Below are 25,445 nucleotides of genomic sequence, written 5' to 3'. Positions count from 1 at the left end.
CATCTTCTGTTATTAACTTTCTCAATATTTTAAATGTATGTCTCTTAAGTGCTGCAAAATCAGACCACTCTGAAGTCCACTTAAAGCATTTTTCACTCACTTGGGTCTGAAGACATGCATGTCCTTCAATACATCTGATTACTCAGAGAAGATTTCCCTAGCTTGCCAGAGAAATTCCCTCTTTCTCCCTCATTCTTCCTCTATACCCAAGGTTGGCACAGATCAATCCTAAAATTCCATTCACCATGACTTCCAAAAGCAAGTAGGCTTCTTGCTTTTAAAGCCTGGGATGTCCTACCTTCTCAGAGTTCCCTAGGTGAACACATAATCAAGGCTCCACTGTCAGCCTCCCTGCACTAGAGGGACCCTTGATTTACTGCATATGTACATTTGGGTGTGGTCACTTTATGTTATCATAAAGACAAGTCTCTCCTAAGTGAACAGACACCCATCTTTTCTTGTACAAGTGTACTTTTTTTCTTAGCCTCCCTCCCTTTCTCTGTGTTTGGTGTCTTTATGGACTTGTGCCAATTTACAGGCAATGACTTAATTTTTCCACCCCATGGACGGCTGGAGCCAGTGTTACAGTCCTCTTGCTGCAGACAAGATGCCTACTTTCCTCCCAGCTTCCTGTTTACCTCACTTCAAGGAGCACCGAGGCCCAAGATTTTGTCTGAAATCCATTTTCTCCAAGATGCAAAAGCTGTTATTAATAACCTCCATTTGTTTGCCTATGACCTTGTTAAGCACGAATGTACCAAGTACAAATGGTACCCACTCCTCTGAGCACTTGGTACTCACTTAACAAATCCCTGTCTCCCTGATAGAAAGGATGCTGTGTCATCAGAAAATTGCCCTACATGCTATGCACACAGCTCCCATTCCTTCTTAAGGAACCTCATTCCTGTGGACAAGAAAGAAGGGGGCTTGCTGTCCTCTGACTGCTTATGCACATATTGAATGCCCAGGGTCTGACACACAACAACACTTTTTTCTCCTCAGCTTTTACTTTAGGCTCAGGGTGTATGTGCAGGTTTGTTACATGGGAAAATTGCATGTCACTGGGGTTTGGAGTACAAATGATTTCATCACCCAGGTGGTGAGCATGGTACTTGACAGCTAGTTTTTTAACCCTCACCATCTTCCTACCCTTCTCCCTCAATTAGTCCCCAGTGTCTATGGTTCCCATCTTTATGTCCATGTGTACTTAATGTTTAGCTCCCACTTATAAGTGAGAACATGCAGTTTTTGGTTTTCTGATCCTGCATAATAGCCTCCAGCTGCATCCATGTTCCTGCAAAGGACATGATTTTGGTTTTCTTATGGCTGCATAGTATTCCATGGTATGTATGTACCACATTTTCTTTATCCAATTCACTGTTGGGCACCAAGGTTGATTCCATATCTTTGTTATTGTGATTAGTGCTATAATGAACATATGGGCACATGTGTATTTTTAGTAGAATGATTTCTGTTCCTTTGGATATATACCCAGTAATGGGATTGCTAGGTCGAATGGTAGTTCTAAGTTCTTTGAGAAATCCCCACACTGCTTTCCACAGTAGTTGAACCTGTTTATATTCCTTCCAGCAGTGTATAAGCATTCCCTTTTCTCCACAACCTCTCCAGCATCTGTGATTTTTTTTTTACTTTTTAATAGCCATTCTGACCAGTGTGAGATGGTATCTCATTGTGATTTTGGTTTGCATTTCTGTAATGATTAGTAATGTTCAGCAGTGTTTATATGCTTCTTGGCCACCTGTATGTCTTCTTTTGAGAAGTGTTCCATGTCCTTTGCCCATTTTTTAATGGGGTTGTTTGTTTGTTTGCTACATAACATTTCTACAGTTGCTTTTGGCAAGAGTGATGGCTCAAGACTCCTATCTTTACAAAGTAGCTACATTTTAAATTAACATTCTGAAGATGAGCTGACATCTAAAAAGACAGGAGAATAGTTTAATAGGAACCCATCTGATAAAGAAATTTGGATGGGCTGTTTAATGGATCCACCATGCTTCAAAATAATTCCCTTCACATTGACAACCACCATCACCACCACCCCTTTGAACTCCTACTTAGTGCTTGATGTACATTATCTCATTTAAATCTCACAACAATCCTGATGAGGTTTTACTGGAAGTAAGTAATATTACTTCCATCTTATAGATGAGGAAACTAAAACTCAGAGATGTTGTGTGAACTTGACCAAGGTCACACAGTTGTTAAGTAGCAAATTTAGGATTTGATCCAAAGCACAACAAAGTGAGATGCTGGACATTAGCAACCAGAACAGAGATTTCTCTGAAACTCTGAAGAGGAATAAAGAGCTTCCTGTCTAATCCCAGCAACTATCACATTAAGAAAAAAATCTTAAAAACATCTCTTGGGGTAATATGAAAAATACAAGATTAGGAATCATAAGATCTGGGTCTTAATCCCTACTTTACTACTTTCAAGCTGAATGATCAGGGACAATTTATTGATTACCGCTGAGCATCGGTTTTCTCATCTCACATGGAAATTACAGGGCTATTGTGAGTAATTATGTTTTAACTGTTAATCTCTACAAAAATGTAGTTCGACCACAGGCATTTCCAGAGTCTCATCACCCAGATCCTGGGAAGAACCTGGCTTCTCTACTCAAGTCAAGTTGGACAGCCATTGCTGAGGCTGTCCAAAGACAATGTTCTCTTTCTCATAACATCAGCGATGACACAGGGAAAGCGAGCATGTCAGGCCATGGGGCTGCTTCTCTAATAGGCTGGCCATGTTTGGAACACAGGTCTGGGCCTCTTTTGGCCAGTAACCACAAGGACAGGACGAACAGACGCAAGGGCATGCCTCCAAGTGGCTGGCCAGCACCCGGGGGCTTTGGAACACTGTGGTTAACCTCAGGGCCTGGCAGGAGGGAAAAGTCCTAGCTCCCAAGTTAGTCGCTTCCACAAAAGTAAACCAAAATGAGTCATATGAAGATGGAGAAACCACCAGAGACAGCTTTCCATGTAAGGATCACAGTAAAGAATAAAAGCCAGCAATGGGAGAACTCTAAGCCCTTGGATGGCTGATGTTTCCTTCTTAGTCAGTATGTGAGATGTGTGGCCAGACACGAGCATGGGTATGTGTGTGTGTGCAGTGAGGGAAATCTGTGTGTATTCTTCTGCCTCCTCTGTGGCTGGTTTGCCAGCTGCTGCTCAACATCATTCAAGTGGATTGGAAACTTATACAGTAGTATTATTAGAGGGTGACCCTGGTTCTTTTTGATATTACAAAATTGCCCTTTAAAAAGCTTTTCTTGCTTTGACTCTGAGAGGGGGCATGGAGTGGGGTCCATATATTCTACCTGTGCACATATGCATGTAAATATGAGTGGATAAGCAAGGACAGCCAGAGCTCTTGAAAGTAAATGTCTCAGTAGACGGGTTGGAAGACAAAATTGAGGAAATAGTCCCAAATGTAATGAAGAAAGGATGGAAATTATGAGGGAAAAGTTGAAAGAAATGTAGGATCATTTCACAAAGTCCAACATCCATCTAGCAGGATTCCAGAAAAAAAAAAGTGAAGATGAGGGGAAACATTATCAAAGGAAAGACAAGAATTTCAGACTGGAAGGACCCACCGAATATTGAGCAAAAAGAGTAAAAAGGGACCCATATACACTGTGATAAAATTTAGAAATATAAAAATAATATTCTCAGTGATTTCAGAAAGTAGATACTGTAGAAAAATAAGAATTAGCCCAAGCTTTGCCTTCTTGTCAGTAATTTTGGATGCCAGAAGAGTAACCTAGTGAAGCAATCGATGCCTTTGTAGTACCAAGGGAATTTGATTTTCCATTTAGAATCATCAATCCCAGTCAAACCATTCAAATGTCAGAGCAAATAGTTTTTCAGAACCACACTACTTGATCCTTCAGTAAATAATATTTATACAGTTATATTATAAAAATTCATTATTGATTTTTGTTCTTCAGAATTAACCTATAGACAAAATAAAAACTCAACTGTTTATCCCCCTATTCTGAAAGATTACCTGTGTGCACACTCCAGTAAGATAAAAGAGGAATCTAAGAAAAAGAAAGTCATAGGATCCAAGAAACATTAGAAATAATTTAAGGATGTAATTAAAATTTTAGAAAAATACGATGGTAACTGTGGTACATACCTAGAAGATGATGAGACAAAATTAGGTCATTCAAAATGGTATGCTTAAGAATCTGGATGATCTTCATGATATGGTAAAGAGGATGTATGTGTCTATTGTCAATTACTTTAAAAACGAAAAGCAAATAGGAGCCCCAGAATAAAACAAAAATCAGAATTAGAAGCAACCTAAATTAGGACATAGTTTGGAAAAACTGATTAGGGTAGGAAAAGAGAATTCATTTTCTTTTGCATTGCCTAGGATTATTTATTTCTTATTTCATTCTTCGGTAAATAATTTTTATATATTCACAGGATTGACATTGGGGAAGAAACTGTATATTGGTTTTCAATATTTAGAATCAAATTTTAAACAAAGCAGGGAAGACTTAACTATGGTTTCAGAGTAGAATATAATTATTACAAACCCAGTAAATACAAAAGAGAATCCAGGAAAGGCAGAAGTTAGAAGGTGAAGGAAGTAGGAAGGGTGGAGGGGAAAATGGGGTAATGAGTTCCTCATTTTTCTTGTAAGGAATCAAGTGGAATACAGTCTAAAATTATGAAGATGGAAAGACACACAGGCAGTGGAGGATAACACACACCCTCATGTGGCAGCAGTCAATAAATACTGTTGAAAGTTGATAAATCAAAAAAGAGAGGTATAAGCATATTACTCAGTATTTTGTGGCAACCACCTAACTAACTGAAACCAGAACTGGTTAAAGTTGATTGCCGTTGGGAGTGGGATGGAGTGAGGACAGGGAGAAGGAGACTTTGCATAGTGTTCTGTCCTATTTGAGTGTAACTTCCATCACATGTGGGCATTACTTTTAAAATAAAACTGGAAAGAAGAATAAGATTACCAAGCGTTGACATTGGGGAAGAAACAGAAGCTTTTATACCCTGTTTGCAAGAGTGAAAACTGAATTGGTCCAAGCTTTTTTTAAAAAAAGTCATGAAATGCTGAGAAAACTTGAAGTTATGTGTGTGCCTTCAGGAGTTCTATTTTAAGTAAGACATGGAAGTTTTAATACACTTATGCTGCAAACTGGGAAGTGCTAGGGAACCCACATCCTCCCCATCAGCCTGGCTGGAGCCATCTGGGACAAGCATCTATTTGTTACAGAAATTTTATACAGCAGGAGCTTGAGAGTGACTCTGTCACTTACCTCATGGATGCACAAACTCCTGAGAAGAGGAGCCGGAGGGAACGGCAGTGGCCTTTCCTGAAGAAATGAGGGATGCTTTTCTCTCACAACTTCATGGCAGGCCACAATTTTGTCTTACACCATATTGTCACAGGAAGAAATGCTGCCTGCGGAGACTCAAGAACAGGACACAGACCAAACAGGAAAATCCCAATGAGACCATGGATCCCTGGAGGGGATCCTCTTTTGCAACCCTCAAAGGCAAAGCACTTTGCAGGCAGTAGGCATTTATATTAGTGTTCTAGGGCTGCCATAACAGAATAGCATACACTGGGGGGACTTACACAACAAATATTTATTTTCGTACAGTCCTGGAGGCTCAAGTTTGAGATTAAGGTGCACCAGGATTGGTTTCTGGTAAGGCCTCTCTTCCTGGCTTGCAGACAGCCACCTTCTTGGTGTGTCATCACATGACTTTTTCTCTGTGTATACAAAGAGAGAGAGAGATCTCTAGTGTCTCTTTTTATAAGGACACCAGTCCTATCAGCTTAGGATCCAATCCTTATGACCTCATTTAACCTTGATTACCTTCTTGAAGGTGTTATCTCCAAATACAGTCATATTGGTAGTTAGGGCTTCAACATATGAATTTGGAGGTGACACGATTCAGTCCATAACAGTATGGAATAAGCACCTATGGTTATTGAATAATGAATGCTCTGACTGCTTTCCTGGATACATGGGGGCCCTAATTTTTATGCTACATAATGGAGGCTGTAAGGAGAAAGAAACTATCCTTCTTGTTCACACCCATCTTATCCCTCCTCAAGGTGGATGTCATTGCTAATATGATTGCACTGCTAAGGTCATCAAGAGGGCAGTTTTTACAGTGTCCCTATGAGACGGCAGGGACTTGCTCACCCATCACTCAGCAAACATCCACATGTCCATGACCAGCTACTGCCCCCCTCACACCTGGCCCCACATTGGGACCTGGCTCATTCTATCTCCGTCATTACCAGCTATGGTCTGAATTTTTGTGTCCCCTTCCTCCACAGATTAATATGTTGAATCCTAATTTCCAACTCGATAGTATTAGGAGATGGGACCTTTGAGAAGTGATTAGGTTATAAGGATGGAGCCCTCATGGATCGGATTAATGGAAAGAGAAGAAAAGAAAAGAAAAAAGAAAAGAAAAGGAAAGAAAGGGGTCCAGAGAGCTGCCTTGCTATGTGAGGACACAGCAAGGAGGCATCATCTATGATCCAGGAAGTGGGCCCTCACCAGACACCAAATCTGCTGGTGCTTTGATCTTGAACTTACCAGTCTTCAGAACTGTGAGCAACAAATTTCTGTTGTTTAAAAGCCACCCAGTTTAAGGTATGTTTGTTATAGTCGCCCAAACAGACCAAAATGCTCTCTCTTTCTAACCAAGGGGTAATGAGAGGCTGAGATCTGTATTCATTTTTAGGGGTAAATAATGGGGGCTCCACTTCAGTTTCTAGCCTTAATTGTATGCTCTCTGGAGGAGGAGAAAATGGGGATGGGCAGAGATGTAGAATAGATATTGTACACACCCCACAAAAAAATAGCAGCCTTTGTTTTCCATTTGCTGTCTTCTCTCTGTCCTACCATCTGTCCTCAGAGAGAAGAGGCCTCACAGGCAAGAAGAACACGAGAACACAGATGCTCCCAGGGTCCCTGGAAAAATGCCATCAAAATCTAGTGTACATCTGTAACAAAGACAGTTTATTGTTCCAAGAGGCTGCATGTTTCACCTAATAAAGAGTCATATAAACATAAGGAAGCTCTGGCCTCAAGCTACAAATGCATTTGCTCACTGAGTGCCTGACTGGAGGACAGACTGTGCTTCCTGAACAAACCAGAACCATATAAAAACAATCCTCCCTGAGTACACAGGACCCAAAGTGATTTCTCAGGATGCTCATTTCCTTTCACAAGTAGTCCCAGGTAGTATGTCATGTTCAGAGCAGTCCTGGTACTCTCCTAGAACACCACAGCTCAACATCCTTTCGGTTTCACTGTCCAGAGGCCTAGCATGCTCATTTCCTCTCTAAATCCCTTGACTCTCAAAAATGTCCCTAACACATTTACAGTTTACAAAGTATTTTCACATGTCATTTAATTCTTGCAAGTACTCTGTGAGATGACAGAGACTCAATCATTCATTTATTCAGCAAGCACTAATCAAGGGCTAGTTACCATGCCAGACCCTGGGGAGACAGAACAAGCTAAGATGTGCTGCCCACACTTGAGGAGCTCACAGAACACCAAGGGAAACAGACAATGCCCCGGCCTAGCTGCCACGGCAGGAGGGCACCACAACTTAAGAGAGCACAGAGGGAGTCCATTCTGGCTCAGGAGAACCAAGGAGGTTTCCTGAGGAATATGGTCTCATTCCTGATGGGAGTCAGAGCTGAGCAGGCAAAGAAGGGGACCAAAGGAATGCCAGGCAAGCAGGAGGGCATTCAAGTTATAAAAGAGAAAGCGTGGCCCAAGTGTGGTGCTTTGAGCAGCTGAGTATGGCTTGAAGTAGAGTGTGAAGTGTGGGAGGGGAGGTGGACAGGAGATAAATCCAGAGAGGAACTCGGGGCCAGATCACAGGTGAGTATATTTCAGGACATGGTAAGGAAATTTGGATTTTTACCCTAGGGAAATAAATAGGTAATTGCTAAGGGTTTTAAGTAAGGCAGGTACATGAATGAGCTGTGCAGTTTAGAAAGAGTAATCAGAATGGCTAGGTGCAGTGGCTCACACCTGTAATCCCAGGACTTTGGGAGGCCAAGGCAGGCTGATCACTTGAGTTCAGGAGTTCAAGACCAGCCTGGCCAATATGGTGAAATCTCGTCTCTACTAGAAATACAAAAATTAGCCAGGCATGGTGGCACACACCTGTAATCCCAGCTACTCAGGAGGCTGAGGCAGGATTATCACTTGAACCTGGAAGGAGGAGGTTGCAGTGAGCCAAGATTACATCACTGCACTCCAGCCTGGGGGATAGAGCGAGACTCCATCTCAAAAAAAAAAAAAAAAAAAAAAAAAGAGTAATCAGCCAGTGCAGATGCTGGACTGAGGGGATAAGCCAGGAAGATCCTGAGTGGTCCAGGAGAGAGAAGAGACTTTCATTCAGAGCAGTGGGAATGGGGATGGGGAGTAGGGATGGTTCAGGATATATTTAAGAGGACATACAGGTCTTGTGACTGGATGACTGTGAATGGTGTAGGGGAAGCTGGGGCAAACATCCAGATTTCTGTTTGGGCCCATGCGTAGATGATGGTGCCATTCACCTAAGTAGGATGAGGAAGAGGAACAGGTTTGGGAAGAAAGTGAACGATTGATTGGGCATGCTGAGTTCTAGGGACATATAAATCCCAAACAGAGATGTTTGGGGAAGTTTGGGTTCAGGGCTCGGCAACTCAAGGGAGAGGTCTGGCTTGGTGATATGGATTTAGGGGACTCTGGCATAGTAGCTGTAGATGGTGTCACAGAAGTATGTGAGGTCTCCCAAAGGGAGGATGCAGAAGCCTGATGTCATTAGACAGATGAAGGGACTGAGGCTGCCTGAAGATCTCATAGCTGGTCCATGGCAGAGCTGGGCTGGAGCCAGGTCTTCTGACTCCAAGCCCAGTGCCCTATCTGCCACACAAAAGTCTAGCCAAGGACTCCTGGATATGAGCCTGGGCTGTACCTGGAAGCCAACAGGTTTTACCTCTGTTGTTTCCTTGTTTTATCTAATAGGAAGTAGCCCTTGAGCAGTGGCCAAGAAGCCCTTCATCATGTTGCTCTTGGTAGGCTACAAGGGTGAGTGGAGGAATAGTCTAAATACCTACTGGGGAGATACCCTTGGGTGAGACAAGGCAGAAAATGCTCACACTTGCCACCATGTTCACCCTGTCATTCAATCCTTACATCTGCTCTTCCTGGGTCACTCACCTTCCTGCTTACTTCCCTAGACTCTGCTCACATCAGGTTCTTTGCTTCACCTCCCCTCTCCATCAAAATCTTCTTGTTTTAGTCCCATCCCACCTCCACTCTATAGTTCTCTGCTAGACTATGAGATAAAGCAAGTCCTGCTAAGATGGGTACTAATCAGTTAATGAGAAATCCATCCCATGGTACCCACTCCTTTTAACCAGAATTCTTGGAGACATGTAAGTAGCATTGCTAAAGGCAATAATTTGAAGCAACTTGGCCAATTATTGAGGAAAGGATAGGCATATAGGCAGGAGAGGAAGCAAGAGAGAAAGTTGGGGCCGGATCACCATCGGTATGTTTCATATTACATTAACATGTTTGGATTTGAGTTCATTCAACATGGTGATGCAGTGGCCTGCTGGTTAAGGCCCTCCTTGTCATGACAGTTGACATTCTATTTCAACACCTGTAAACAATAGGTGTGCCCTTCTGTACACACACACCGTAAGCATCTCTTGTCTCCTCATCTGCAATACAACAGAACAGAGACAGGGTGATTTTTCAAATCAAGGCCACAGGTCCCAAATGTTTTTCTCAAATTCTGTTAGTGATCTCATTGGTAGAACCAGTGCCAGGCCAGGCTAGAAATCCAATCAGAAACAATGTTTACTAAGGGCTGAATTAAGAAGGAATCTCTTGGGTGAGGGAGGGTTTTTCTCCCTTGGCAAAATATGATTTGCTGTTTTCAAGTTAATGAAAAGAAGGGGGGAAACAAAAAATAACAACTGAAAGATCTTTTAAAGGAAGTACAAACTTGGACAGACCAAGGAACACTTATGAAACAGCCTGCCCTGCTGTCTGGTTCCAGCCTTGCAAGACTTAAGCCACAGTGACCCCAGGGTCACGGAAAGAAGCAGCCCGCTGGGGTTAGGGTTTGAGGAGGAGGAATGTTGTCCAGCACATGTGGTGCAGGGCAGCAGGTTTATCTCAAGGGCTCAAGATTCTACAGTAAGCCCCAGGGTATGTTGACTGCCTGTCTGGGTAGACATCGGGCCACCCAGTCCTCTAATGTGACTCTGGATGATGGGTTGGCTGCAGATGGTGAGGCGAGCCCAGCTGGCCTTACAGCTACAGACAGGAAATGCCAGAGCCCTGGGGATTGGGCATCATGGAGTTCATGAAATCACATGCCTTCCAGCTGTAAGGTTGTCCAGTCTCACTCCCATCAGTTGATGTCTGAATTCCCTTAGCAACATTCCTACCAAGTGGTCATTAAGCCAGTACTTGAATAGCCCCCATGACAGAAACTTTTATCCTTCAAGAAAGTCAGTTTTGTCTTTGGATAGTTCTGGCTGGAGGGGTAGGAGTTACTAAATCCCTCCATTACTTCAACTGCCTGGTGGGGGATGGTTCTCTGCACTCACACAGAAGACATTTCTGCCCATCCCAAGTGGCAGGAGTTGGTCTGAACACCTGGGTCTGCCAGAAGGCACATCATTCTAGTCACCCTACATCTCCAAGCATAGGTGACAGGGGCATTTTGAACTGCATGTCACAGGAAGAGGTCTGCTTTGTTTACCTCTGAATCTTCAGCAGCTGCCCCATGATTGACACTAGAAAAACTAGATAAATATTTCCAAAAAATGAATTTATGAACAAGCCTAAGGTTTTGCCATTTATCTCATCAAGAAAGAGAATTTGGATTTACAAAAGTCAAATATGATTTTAAAGGGCATTCAACACTCAACAAAGTCATTCTAACCACTCCTCCCTTAACCCAGTGCACGCCACCTAGGGTAAGTACCAAATTTTGTGCTGTGCTTTTGCAATGGGTCTCTACTTGAAGAGATATACTATTTCCTTTATCATATTGTAAATTCCTCCAGGAAGTTTCACCAGAAAGTTATTCTGACTTATTGTATAACTTCCAAAGTTATACAGTGCAGGGCAGACATTGAATAGTAAAAATGTTCCACACTTGGTCTATACTAGGTACCCACAAATATTTATTGAATGAATGAGTGAATGAATGGCAGAGGGAAAGGCTTTGTTGTTGTTTTGTAAAAGTAGAGAAGTCAGATTATCCAAACTTTACTTCTTACAAACATAAACATGCATATATGCACACACACATTCCTTTCCTTCTCTTAACTTTGAATAATTCTTGGAGTGTTTTGACTATTCCCAAACTTATTTTTCAAAAATAAATATTTCCACCATTTCCCTTAAATTAACCTACTGTATTTTTGGCCATTAATCATAAACCCTGGGTTTTATTTGTAGATAATAGTAAAAATTAATAATTAAGAATGTACATACTATAAACTGTAAAATAAGAACTAAAGAGACACAGTAAAGAATTATGGATAATAAATATTATTATCCATAAATATTATCCATAATTCTTTATTGTGTTACTTTAGTCCTTATTTTACATTTTATAGTATAAATAGTAGAGGAGATAAATAGAATACTTTTTAAAAATACTGAATTGGTCCAAAAGAAGGCAGAAAAAGAAGAAAAATAGAACAAAAAACAGATGAAACATAGAAAACAAATACCAAGATGCTATATTTAAACTGAACCATCTCAATAATCATATCAAATGTAAATGGTCTAAACATCCCAATTAAAAGAAAGAGATGTCCAGATTTGATTAAAAATAAGCGAAAAGCAAGACCCAAATAAATACTACCAATAAGAAACCCACTTTAAGTAAAAAGATACAAATAAGTGAAAAGCAAAAGGATATAAACGGTAATCTTAAGAAAGCTGTAGTGGCTATATTAATATCAGAAAAAGCAGATTTCAGAGCAAAAAATATATAGCCAGGGATAAAGCTATTTCCCATTTAGTAAAAATAAAGGTGCTAAATTATCAAGAGGACATAGGATAGGAATCATAAATGCTTATATTTGTAACAACTAACCTTCAAAATACATGAAACAAAATATGGAAAAATTGCAAGGATAAATTAACAGATACATGATTATAATAAAATATTTTAACACTTCCCTCTCAGTAGTTAATAGACACAGAAAGAAAATCAGTACAGATAACAACTCGAATGACACTATCAACCAACTTGATCTAATTGACATTCAGAGAACATTCCACCAAAAAACAAACAAACAAAAAGGTCAACATAATACAAATTCTTTTCAAGTGCATATAGAACATTTTCAAAGACAGACCATATTCTGGGCTATTAAGCAAGTCTGAATACATTTAAAAGGATTTGGGTCATACAAAGTATATTCTCTGACCAAAATGGAATTAAAATAGAAATCAGTAACAGAAATATATCTGGAAAAAACTGCAAATATTTGGAAACTAAATTTCACACTTATAATCTATAGGTCAAAAAAGAAATCTCAAGGGAAAATACAGTATATTTTAGAATACATAAAAATGAAAATACAACATATCCAAATTTGTGGGATGCAGACCAAGCAGTACATAGAGGTAAATTTATAGCACTAAATGCTCATATTAGAAAAGAACAGTCAGGCATGATGGCTCATGCCTATAACCCCAGCACTTCGGGAGGCTGAGGAGGCAGGATAACTTAAGGCCAGGAGTTTGAGCCTAGCCTGATCAACATAGCAAGACCCTCTCTCTATAAAAACTGCAAAACAAACAAAAAAACAAACAAAATTAGTCAGGTACAGTGGCATGCACCTATAGTCCCAGCTACTTGAGAGGTGAAGCAGGAGGGCCCAGGAGTTCAAGACTGCAGTGAGCTATGATCATGCCACTGCACTTCAGCCTGGGTAGCACAGTGAGACCCTGTCTCAAAAAAAAAAAAAGAAAAGAAAGAAAGAAAGAAGGAAGGGAAGGGAAGGGAAGGAAAGGAAAAGAAAAGAAAAGAAAAGAAAGAAAGAAAGAGAAAGAAAGAAAGGAACGAGGGAAGGAAGGAAGGAAGGAAGGAAGAAAGAAAGAGAAAGAAAGAAAGGAAAAGAAAGAAAGAAGGAAGGAAAGGAAAAGAAAAGAAGGCCCGGGCATGGTGGCTCACACCTGTAATCCCAGCACTTTGGGAGGCTCAGGTGAGCAGATCACCTGCAATCAGGAGCATGATTCAGGAGCATAATTCAGGAGCATAAATCAGGAGCATAATTCCAAATGCTGAAATGCCAAAAAATCAAAATCCTGAAAATGTAATTCTGGAAAAAATAATTTTTAAAAATTCTTTAAAAATATTTATGTTTTAAAAGGGTCTCTGTTTGAGAAATATACCAGAACACTTCATAGGCCACTTTACACAATGAAATAGGCAATAATAACATATATATTTTTCAAGCATAAACACTAGATATACTAACAACAGTTGCACAGATATAACAGTTATAAGCAGATGAACTGTATTCATAAAGAAATAGGTCAAAAGCAAAATGTATAAATGTAGATCACTATGGTTGGTAATTGTGTGCACTCATGTTTATAATTTCAGTTATCTGAAATACTGTGACAGATGACCTACGTCGTTTGATAAGATGAATCAAAAACTGCAATGGGTCACCACTGCATATGCAGTCGTGCAAAGAGCCTAGATCTCAAAAAATTTTACCTTTCACAAATGCAGTTGTATGAAGAGGAAATATCTTCACTTACTGAGAAAGCTTTGGTGTTTTTACACACAAGCACAATGGTTACACACAATCAGTGTTGTGATAATGCACTTTTGGGAAGTCAAATTTGCAAAAAAATGCATAAAACAAATCAAAACTCTCCAAAAGTCTTTACATGGTTTATACCTCTAGTATTAGAAATGATGCAAAGAGAAATACTTAGCATAGCAAATTGTAAAAAATAATGCTGATACTTTAAAATAGTGGGGGAAAAGTAAGAAAAAAACTAAAAAACTAAAAAGAAAATTCAGCATATTAAAAATATATTACAAGGGTAGATTGTGGGCAATTGCACACACGTAGTCCATAAGAACAGGCCAACTTTCATGATCATTAACTATTTTTTGAAGTCTTGCATTGTGATGAATAGCTGCTTTTCATCTTTTAGGGCATGGTTCTCCTCAAAGAATAAGTTCACATTCATTTTCTTTTTTTTTATTATTATACTTTTAAGTTCTAGGGCACATGTGCACAACGTGCAGGTTTGTTACATAGGTATACATGTGCCATGTTGGTTTGCTGCACCCATTAACTCGTCATTTACATTAGGTATATCTCCTAATGCTATCCTTCCCCCCTCTCCCCACCCCATGACAGGCTCCCATGTGTGATGTTCCCCGCCCTCTGTCCAAGTGTTCTCATTGTTCAATTCCCATCTATGAGTGAGAACATGCAGTGCTTGGTTTTCTGTCCTCGCGATAGTTTGCTCAGAATGATGGTTTCCAGCTTAATCCATGTCTCTACAGAGGACATGAACTCACCCTTTTTTATGGCTGCATAATATTCCACGGTGTATATGTGCCACATTTTCTTAATCCAGTCTATCATTGATTGACATTTGGGTCGGTTCCAAGTCTTTGCTATTGAGAATAGTGCAGCAATAAACATACATGCGCATGTGTCTTTACAGCAGCATGATTTAAAATTCTCTGGGTATATACCCAGTAATGGGATGGCTGGGGTCAAATGGTATTTCTAGTTCTAGATCCTTGAGGAATCACCACACTGTCTTCCACAATGGTTGAACTAGTTTACAGTCCCACCAACGGTGTAAAAGTGTTCCTATTTCTCTACATCCTCGCCAGGACCTGTTGTTTCCTGACTTTTTAATGACCACCATTCTAACTGGTGTGAGATGGTATCTCATTGTGGTTTTGATTTGCATTTCTCTGATGACCAGTGATGATGAGCATTTTTTCATGTGTCTTTTGGCTGCATAAATGTCTTCTGTTGAGGAGTGTCTGTTCATATCCTTTGCCCACTTTTTGATGGGGTTGTTTGTTTTTTTCTTGTAAATTTGTTGGAGTTCATTGTAGATTCTGGATATTAGCCCTTTGTCAGATGAGTAGATTGCAAAAATTTTCTCCCATACTGAAGGTTGCCTGTTCACTCTGATGGTAGTTTATTTTGCTGTGCAGAAGCTCTTTAGTTTCATTAGATCCCATTTGTCAATTTTGGCTTTTGTTGCCATTGCTTTTTGTGTTTTAGATATGAAGTCCTTGCCCATGCCTATGTCCTGAATGGTATTGCCTAGGTTTTCTTCTAGGGTTTTTATGGTTTTAGTCTAACATTTAAGTCTTTAATCCATCTTGAATTAATTTTTGTATAAGATGTAAGGAAGGGATCCAGTTTCAGCTCTCTACATATGGCTAGCCAGTTTTCCCAGCACCATTTATTAAATAGGGAATCATTTCCCCATTTCTTGTTTTTGTCAGGTTTGTCAAAGATCAGATGGTTGTAGATATGTGGCATTATTTCTGAGGGCTCTGTTCTGTTCCATTGGTCTATATCTCTGTTTTGGTACCAGTACCATGCTGTTTTGGTGACTGTAGCCTTGTAGTATAGTTTGAAGTCAGGTAGCGTGATGCCTCCAGCTTCGTTCTTTTGGCTTAGGATTGACTTGGCAATGCGGGCTCTTTTTTGGTTCCATATGAACTTTAAAGTAGTTTTTTGCAATTCTGTGAAGAAAGTCATTGGTAGCTTGATGGGGATGGCATTGAATCTATAAATTACCTTGGGCAGTATGAGTCTTGCTCTGTCGCCCAGGCTGGAGTGCAGTGGCACGACCTCAGCTCACTGCAACCTCCGTCTCCTGGGTTCAAGCAACTCTCCTGCCTCAGCCTCCAAGTAGCTGGGACTACAGGCACACGTTACCATGCTCGGCCAATTTTTTGTATTTTTAATACAGACGGGGTTTCACGGTGTTAGCCAGGATAGTCTCGATCTCCTGACCTTGTGATCCACCCGCCTTAGCCTCCCACACTGCTGTGATTACGTGAGTGAGCCACAGCACCCGGCCAGGATGGTGACTTTTCTAAATTATTTTGTGCTAGAAGTTCTTTATGCTCTACATTTCAAATATTCTGCCGTATACTTAGAACAGATGAGAGCTTTGGTCCAATCAAACATGCTGATTGACAGACAGGACACAGTGAACCTGCACACAGTGCTCTGTTTCCATTTGCCCTCTGTTTCATTATTCTACTTCTCTTCCAAAGCCTGGCTCTATGTTCCTTCCTTTGTGATTCTCCCCTCTCAGAATGAATCACTCCATGCTTCCTTGGTCACATAGTGTACATTTCTTTTAAGAGTTAATTGAATTTTTTAAGGTCAGATATGTAGTCCTTAAATATGGGCCTGTCCTAGTCACTAGAAAGCAAGCTCTTTGTGGACAAAGTCTGTCAGTTTTTTAAAAGCTTGCAGTAAGTGCCTTTATGAAGTGGCTGCCCAGCCCATAATACCCTCCTCTGAGAACTGCCTGCTCTGTCCACAGCAGCATGCTCCTTTCAGCACCTATGCTTGAGCTATAAGATCTTGTTCTCTGAGGTGGGCCAGAGTCTCTTCCCCAGGAATTTGGAATTGGGGTAGAGCCATGATCTGGCTGTCTCTTGGCCCCTTGCCCTGCACACAGGCCATTCAGGCACTGTCGGGTGGCTGACCTGGTGAAGGTCAGCATGCAGGGAGAGAAGGCAGCCAACTCAGGGAGAAGCAGAGCAGGAAACAAACAACACTCTCAGGACTCCGGACACACCTCAGTCACCCTCTGCCTTGGGTGGCCTGAGATTCCCCTAATCCCTTCCAAACATCCTTTCTTTTCTGCCAAAGCTCTTTTGAAGTGGCATTCTGTTATAAGCCACCTAAAGAGATTTAATTTTAATACTTACACGACCACAAACCAACTTATACCTACTATTTTCAGTATTCTTATTTTATATTTATGCTTATTTTAATTATTCAGAATTCCTTTGTGAATTTAGTACAGCCATTTCCAATGGCAAATCCACATCAACTGCTTCTGTTTTTCCTCAAAGTAACAGCAATGCTGTCTTTTCTTGTCAGAGCGGAAACCACTGACGGAGGATGAGCTGAGCTGGATTTCCAGTAAGAGGGAGGAAAGGAGGCATCTCTTCCTATCTTGAGACATTGAGGCAAATATTTACACTTGGAAACAAAACCCATCCTGAAGATAAAATGTCTCAAAATTTCCCCATTTGGAAATGTTTTCTTACATTTTATCTAAATTCTACAGACCTTAACTCCAGTTAAAATCAGAAAAAATCAGAAATCTAGAGAAAATCAGAAAACAGTTGTTATTGGTCTCTCACATACATACAAGCTATCATTAAGGTGCTGTTTAACCCTTTGTTTCCTAGGCTAAATAACCCCATTCTTGGCCTTCACCCTTCATCGTCTTTTTGGCTTGACCCAGACTGGAATCCAGTTTGCTCTTCCATTCCCTGCTGCTTGCATCCTGCTTGATTTCCACATTAAAACAGGATGTTGATAAACCTTCTCTTTTCTCCTCCCAAATGTCTTTAGTCACTTCTCTGCCCTCCCCTCCGTTCTCTCTGTCACTTCCAAAGTTCAAGCGCTCATGAACTCTTGCCTGTGTTTTATAACTAACACCTCTGCTCTCTCCTGTCTTCCTGCATCCTACATAGAACTGCTGACAAAGATGCCCTCCTTCACCAATGCGTTTTTCTAATGCCTAGTCATGATTATAACATTCCCTTGCTCAAAACCCTTCCCTCTTGCATATAAAATAAAGTCTCAGCTCTGTAGTCTTGCATTCACCCCACATTCTGCATCAGCTGGTCCAATTAATCTCCCACTACTCTACCTTTGTGCTTCCTATGGTCCAATCAAGCATGCTGATTGACAGACAGGACACAGTGAATCTGCACACGGTGCTCTGTTTCCATTTGCCCTCTGCCGACTTTCATTATTCTACTTCTCTTCCAAAGCGTGGCTCTATGTTCCTTGCTTTGTGATTCTCCCCTCTCAGAATGAATCACTCTGTGCTTCCTTGATCACACAGTGTATACTTCTTTTAAGAGTTAATTGAAATTTTGGCTGGGCGTGGTGGCTCATGCCTGTAATCCCAGCACTTTGGAAGTCTGAGGCAGGTGGATCACAAGGTCAGGAGTTTGAGACCAGCCTGACCAACATGGTGAAACCCTGTCTCTACTAAAAACACAAAAATTAGCCAGGCGTGGTAGCATGCACCTGTAATCCCAGCTACTCAGGAGGCTGAAGCAGGAGAATCGCTTGTACCTGGGAGGTGGAGGTTGCAGTGAGCCGAGATCGCGCCATTGCACTCCAGCCTGGGTGACAGAGTGATACTCTGTCTCAAAAAAAAAAAAAAAAAAGAGTTAACCAAATTTTTTAAGGTCAGACATGCAGTCCTTAGATATGGGCCTGTCCTCTTCACTAGAAAGCAAGCTCTCTGTGGACAAAGCTGGGCCCTATACCGCCCAGTAAGCTCCAGGTCCCTAATGTAATGTATGGCAGGCAGTGTGTGATCTGTGAATACTGGTTGAATCAAGTTTGAAAAAACATACGTATCTGCAGGCAAGCTGTGGGTCTACACAGTTTACTCTGGTCATGTGACTACTATTTCAGAAGATCCATGAGGTCAAATGACTCAGCAAAATTTTGCAGGCCAAATAACAGGAAATCCGAACTTCAAAAGCACACTCCATTACCACTGATCTAAAACACATGTGCCTGGAGATCCAGTGCTGGAGCTGGGGAGATTTTCTACAGCACACACCAACCGACCGCCCGCAGCCTGATACTGGGCCTCCAGGAGGGACTGATAAACCACAGGCTCCCCCGGTGTCTGGTCCCCCAGCAAGGGCACTTGCAAAGCCTGCAGATCCCTAAGCATGCATACAGAACTTTGCCTCCCTTTTCCAAGAATTCTGTCCGCCTAGACTTTCCAGATCATCGAGACCTGCCCCTACAGACACTCAAATTTTTAAAAGTAAAATCTATTTTGATAAAACATATTCCAAAAGGAATACAATCCCACAATTCCCCACCTCCTTAAGACCTCTTCTTGATAGATCCAGGCTGACATCAGATATATTAATTGCTGTCTTTCGTACAGGATTGCCCATCCTACTACTGGAGAGGTAAAAATCATTGTGCCCTCAAATAAAAATTACCACAATAATAATAGCCAACATTTATGAGCACTTTCTATGTACCCAGCACACTAAGAGTTACTCTACATATATTGTTTCATTTTTGCTTCGCAATATCCCTAAAAGGTAGGTGTTATTTTTCCCATCAGTTTCCAGATGAGAAAACCAAAAAGCAGTGAGGTTAAGTTACTTGCCCAAGGTTGCAAATTAAATAATGGAGACAGGCCCTAACCGAGGCCGTTGGGCCCCCAAGCCCACACAGGTAAGCCCTCCACTCTGCTGCCTCCCTAGGTACAATGAGCCTGAGGTACAATGACCAGCTGGTCCCAGGACTTTGCAGGCTTTAGCACCATGAAACACCAGGAAAAGCTGAGAGTTGATCATCCTCGCTTGAAAGCTGGAAAGCACTCCGCTAGAACCCTTGGCTTTTATAGGCCCTGTGCTCCTCTCCAATGGTCCATCCCTATCTGTTGAGGATGGGGAAGGAGGCCCTTTCCCAAGCAAGTCAAACTGGTTAAGTCCAGGTCTCTCTCTGCAAGGTCAAAAAGAGACACTGGGGCTCTCTAAGACAATTAATAACGCAGCTTTTCGGCCGGGCACGGTGGTTCACACCTGTAATCCCAGCACTTTGGGAGGCCAAGACGGGCGGATCACAAGGTCAGGAGATCGAGACCATCCTGGCTAACACAGTGAAACCCTGTCTCTACTAAAAATACAAAAAAATTAGCCAGGTACGGTGGCAGGCGCCTGTAGTCCCAGCTACTCAGGAAGCTGAGGCAGGAGAATGGCGTGAACCCGGGAGGTGGAGCTTGCAGTGAGCTGAGATCATGCCACTGCACTCCAGCCTGGGTGACAGAGCGAGACTCTGTCTCAAAAAAATAAAAAATAAAATAATAATAATAATAATAATAATAATGCAGCTCTTCTTTAAAGCATATTTGTTCAATACTAGTGGGAGTGAGAAACTTCTATGAGTAAAAATCATGTTTTTTCTTTATATTCAAAATGAGAGAATAGTTGTATACACTTATTATGGGCAATTTTCTAAACCATTCTATGTATATTAAGGCATGTTAAACAGCTAATTATTTAGATAACAAAAGGGAAAGGAAACCCCTCCTTCCCAAGAAGCAGCATGGCACCATGCGTTATTTGGTGTCACCTGTCAGCAAACCACAATGTGACTCTAGTCTCTGGTGTGGATGCAGGTCTCGGGGCTGAGGCTCTGCCTGCAGTTGTGCCCCATTATTTGTTTGGAAATGTCACAAATAGGAATGCTTCCATGAGAACCCTGACACCAGGAACTTAAAGGAACTGCTTACTTGCACAGGAACAGCTCTAGGCAGAAACCTGAGTTAACTGACACTGCGTTTCCAGTTTATTCCAGTGTGGTTTTAGTGCTCCTTCAAAACTAGTATCCCAAGCAGTGTCCATAAGCCCCAGAGACTCCCTCTTTAATTTGCCTGGGTCTGCTGGCCTGAGAAAAGTAACCGGGCTTTGTCACTAGTCTTTTCCTCAAAGACCTTTTCTGAAATCATCTGTGGTTGGGGAGGCTGAGGTTAATGGCAGTCTGGTCCCCAGAAAAGTGGGGCTGCTGTCTTTGGAGAGTGTTGCTTCCATATGACATTAAGTGCTCCTTTGAGAGTTCAAGGTTAACTTCCAGACAAAACAAACAAGGCTTTCTGCCTTGTTTGCATCTGCACAAGCTGGGACATTGTCTTGGCAGGAAGACTCAACGGTTTAGGGAAGGACAACAGGCAGAGGAAAGCTGATCAGCCTAATGGTAAGATTGGCCCTGCTCTGTCTCCCAGTGCCTCTCTGTTTATCTTGGACTCGCTTAGCAACGTCCAACAGGCTGGACGGAGCCATTCCCTGGAGGGTTCCTTGAGCCTACGCATCTCACAAGCCTCCCCCAGAGGGATTCCGCAGTTCCAAGAAGGGCAATGGCGTTTGAGGGGGCAGCTGGGTTACTCTTCAATGAAATAAACAACTCCTTTAGAAACTACAGACCAAATAGTATGAGGGTGCCTGAAAAGAGGAGTAATAAACAACACCAAAAATATGTTCCATGGAAAATTATAAAGGCATTTTTAAAGGACCCTGGGGCTCACATTTCTGTTCATTTTATTTTATTTTAAAAATTTTTTCCTTAAATTTAACTATTTAGGAAATTGATTTTTAAAACCACAAGGTCAAGATATTTTCCTCCTTCAAAACCAAAACTGAACCTAGTCTGTTTTCTTTCAAAGGAAGTTCACAGCATCTCCGTGGAGAGAAGTGGTCACCTTGCACAGGCATCTCAGTGCTACTTTGTCTCAATCTCCATAAACAAAACAAAAGAGAAAAACCTGCTCACAGAATCTAATTTATAAGAATATAAAAAGAAGATGCAGACCAAAGAGGATAGCCTCAGAAATATTAAGCTGTTTTCAAAGTAATAAAATCTCATGTCAAACTAATAAGATCAAAACCAATCACAACTTCAGAGTTCACTTGTGTAAAGGATTTAGCTCCAAAGCATTGATGACATCTTTAAAGTTAAAATATACCCAGCTGCATGGAGTGGCTCACGCCTGTAATCCCAGCACTTTGGGAGGTTGGAGCTGGCAGATCACTTGAGCTCAGGAGTTTAAGACCAGCCTGGGCAACACGGCAAAACCCCATCTCTACTAAAAATACAAAATTTAGCCAGGCATGCACACCTGTAGTCCCAGCTACTCAGGAGGCTGAGGCACGAGGATCACTTGAACCCAGGAGGCAGAGGTTGCAGTGAGTCAAGATCATGCCACTGCACTCCTGCCTAGGCTACACAGCGAGATTCTGTCTCAAAAAAATAAAATAAAATAAAAATAAAGTTAAAATATATAGAAGTGATGGCCTCTTGCACATGGACATACAGAGAAAAATCTCTAAAAGCCTTGTTCTTTGGCCCTTTGCATTCAGTTTAAAGCAAATTAGATACAGTAGAGACTCATTCACATATTGTTTACATATTGCAAACTTTCCTACTCTCTAAAATGTATTTGCAGTCCCAAAATCAATACTTGTGGTCCTTTCAAGGTCATTAGCAGACACACACCAAGCAGCAAAAAATTTCAGTTACCCATCGCACTCCTTCCTAGTTGATCTTAAACAAGACAATTCTCTGCCTTCTTGTTTCAGCTGTCATACTGTAAACTGGGATCCTTTTCACAGTCTATTTAGTGCAAGCTTTTTCATATTTCTGTGCTTTTTCTTGGTGATTTTGCTGCTTAAAAGTGTCTCCAAAAAAAGAAAAAAAAGCCTAATTCATAGCAACAGAGAACAAAATGGTAATTGCCAGGGGTGGGGGACAGGGAGCAGGGCAAATGAGAAGACATTGGTCAAAGAGCACAGATTTTCAGTTATAAGAGAACAGGTAAGTTCTGTGGATTCAATGTACAGCATAGGTAATGACAGATGTATTAATTTTGTTTTGGTAAGCATACACAAGCTTCAGTAGCCAATTTGTTTAAGTGGAAGAAAGGATATCAGTGATTGAAGATCAAATTAATGAAATAGAGAGAGAAGACAAGATTAGAGAAAAAAGGGTGAAAAGAAACAAACAAAGCCTCCAAGAAATATGGGACTATGTGAAAAGACCAACTCTATGTTTGATTGGTGTATCTGAAAGTGACAGGGAGAATGGAACCAAGTTAGAAAACACTCTTCAGGATATTATCCAGGAGAACTTCTCCAACCTAGCAAGGCAGGCCAATATTCAAATTCAGGAAATACAGAGAACACCACAAAGATACTCAAGAAGAGCAACCCCAAGACACATAATTGTCAGATTCACCAAGGTTGAAATGAAGGAAAAAATGTTAAGGGCAGCCAGAGAGAAAGGTCGGGTTACCCACAAAGAGAAGCCCATCAGACTAACAGCGGATTTCTCGGCAGAAACTCTACAAGCCAGAAGAGAGTGGGGGCCAATATTCAACATTTTTAAAGAAAAGAATTTTCAACCCAGAATTTCATATCCAGCCAAACTAATCTTCATAAGTGAAGGAGAAATAAAATCCTTTACAGACAAGCAAACGCTGAGAGATTTTGTCACCATCAGGCCTGCCTTACAAGAGCTCCTGAAGGAAGCACTAAACATGGAAAGGAACAACTGGTACCAGCCACTGCAAAAACATGCCAAATTGTAAAGACCATTGATGCTAGGAAGAAACTGCATCAACTAATGGGCAAAATAACCAGCTAACATCATAATGACAGCATCAAATTCACACATAACAATATTAACTTTAAATGTAAATGGGCTAAATGCTCCAATTAAAAGACACAGACTGGCAAATTGGATAAAGAGTCAAGTCAAGACCCATCAGTGTGCTGTATTCAGGAAACCCATCTCACGTGCAGAGACACACATAGGCTCAAAATAAAGGGATGGAGGAAGATCTACCAAGCAAATGGAAAACAAAAAAAGGCAGGGGTTGCAATCCTAGTCTCTGTTAAAACAGACTTTAAACCAACAAAGATCAAAAGAGACAAGGAAGGCCATTACATAATGGGAAAGGGATCAATTCAAAAAGAAGAGCTAGCTATCCTAAATATATATGCATCCAAGACAGGAGCACACAGATTCATAAAGCAAGTCCTTAGAGACCTACAAAGAGACTTAGACGCCCACATAATAATAATGCGAGACTTTAACAGCCCACTGTCAATATTATACAGATCAACAAGACAGAAGGTTAACAAGGATATCCAAGACTTGAACTCAGCTCTGCACCAAGCAGACCTAATAGACATCTACAGAACTCTTCACCCCAAGTCAATAAAATATACATTCTTCTCAGCACCACATCACACTTATTCCAAAACTGACCACATAGTTGGAAGTAAAGCACTCCTCAGCAAATGTAAAAGAATAGAAATCACAACAAACTGTCTCTCAAACCACAATGCAATCAAATTAGAACTAAGAATTAAGAAACTCACTCAAAACTGCACAACTACATGGAAACTGAACAACCTGTTCCTGAATGACTATTGGGTAAATAACAAAATGAAGGCAGAAATAAAGATGTTCTTTGAAACCAATGAGAACAAAGACACAATATACCAGAATCTCTGGGACACATTTAAAGCAGGGTGTAGAGGGAAATTTATAGCACTGAATGCCCACAAGAGAAAGCAGGAAAGATATAAAATTGACACCCTAACATCACAATTAAAAGAACTAGAGAAGCAAGAGCAAACACATTCAAAAGCTAGCAGAAGGCAAGAAATAACTAAGATCAGAGCAGAATTGAAGGAGATAGAGACACAAAAAACGCTTCAAAAAATCAATGAATCCAGGAGCTGATTTTTTGAAAAGATCAACAAAATTGATAGACTGCTAGCAAGACTAATAAGAAAAGAGAGAAGAATCAAATAGACGCAATAAAAAATGATAAAGGTGATATCACCAACGATCCCACAGAAATACAAACTGCCATCAGAGAATACTATAAACACCTCTATGCAAATAAACTAAAAAATCTAAAGAAATGGATAAATTCCTGGACACATACACCCTCCCAAGATTAAATCAGGAGGAAGTTGAATCCTTGAATAGACCAATAACAGGCTCTGAAATTGAGGCAATAATTAATAGCGTACCAATCAAAAAAAGTCCAGGAACAGATGGATTCACAGCCAAATTCTACCAGAGGTACAAAGAGGAGCTGGTACCATTCCTTTTGAAACTATTCCAATCAACAGAAAAAGAGGGAATCCTCCCTAACTCATTTCTTGAGGCCAGTATCATCCTGACTCCAAAGCCTGGCAGAGACACAACAAAAAAAGAGAATTTTAGACCAATATCCCTGATGAACATCAATGTGAAAATCCTCAATAAAATACTGGCAAACCAAATCCAGCAGCACATCAAAAAGCTTATCCACCACGATCAAGTCGGCTTCATCCCCGGGTTGCAAGGCTGGTTCAACATACGCAAATAAAGGTAATCCATCACATAAACAGAACCAACGAGAAAAACCACATGATAATCTCAATAGATGCAGAAAAGGCCTTTGACAAAATTCAACAGCACCTCATGCTAAAAACTCTGAATAAACTAGGTATTGATGGAACGTATCTCAAAATAATAAGAGCTATTTATGACAAACCCACAGCCAATATCATAAAGAATGG

At 41.0% G+C, this 25,445-nt stretch overlaps 1 long non-coding RNA gene across 7 annotated transcripts in view; it reads right to left on the bottom strand.

The window, feature by feature from the left end:
* LOC741049 (uncharacterized) overlaps window positions 1-25,445 on the bottom strand; it is a 157,049-nt gene that overhangs the window by 73,877 nt on the left and 57,727 nt on the right. For 3 of the 7 annotated variants that reach the window (XR_008539715.2, XR_008539713.2, XR_008539718.2), the window contains exons 2-3: window positions 6,868-7,023; window positions 5,312-5,772 (exon numbers count right to left, since the gene is read on the bottom strand). The exons of 2 other annotated variants lie outside the window; for them this stretch is intronic. This is a non-coding gene — a long non-coding RNA (uncharacterized LOC741049). The remainder of the gene's footprint in view (window positions 1-5,311; window positions 5,773-6,867; window positions 7,024-25,445) is intronic. 2 more of the 7 variants (XR_008539716.2, XR_008539714.2) reach the window with 2 other exon arrangements.

Source organism: Pan troglodytes, chromosome 1, assembly GCF_028858775.2.
Source record: "Pan troglodytes isolate AG18354 chromosome 1, NHGRI_mPanTro3-v2.0_pri, whole genome shotgun sequence".
In the NCBI taxonomy this organism is placed as follows: domain Eukaryota; kingdom Metazoa; phylum Chordata; class Mammalia; order Primates; family Hominidae; genus Pan; species Pan troglodytes.
This window is presented reverse-complemented; position numbering and strand designations above follow the sequence as displayed.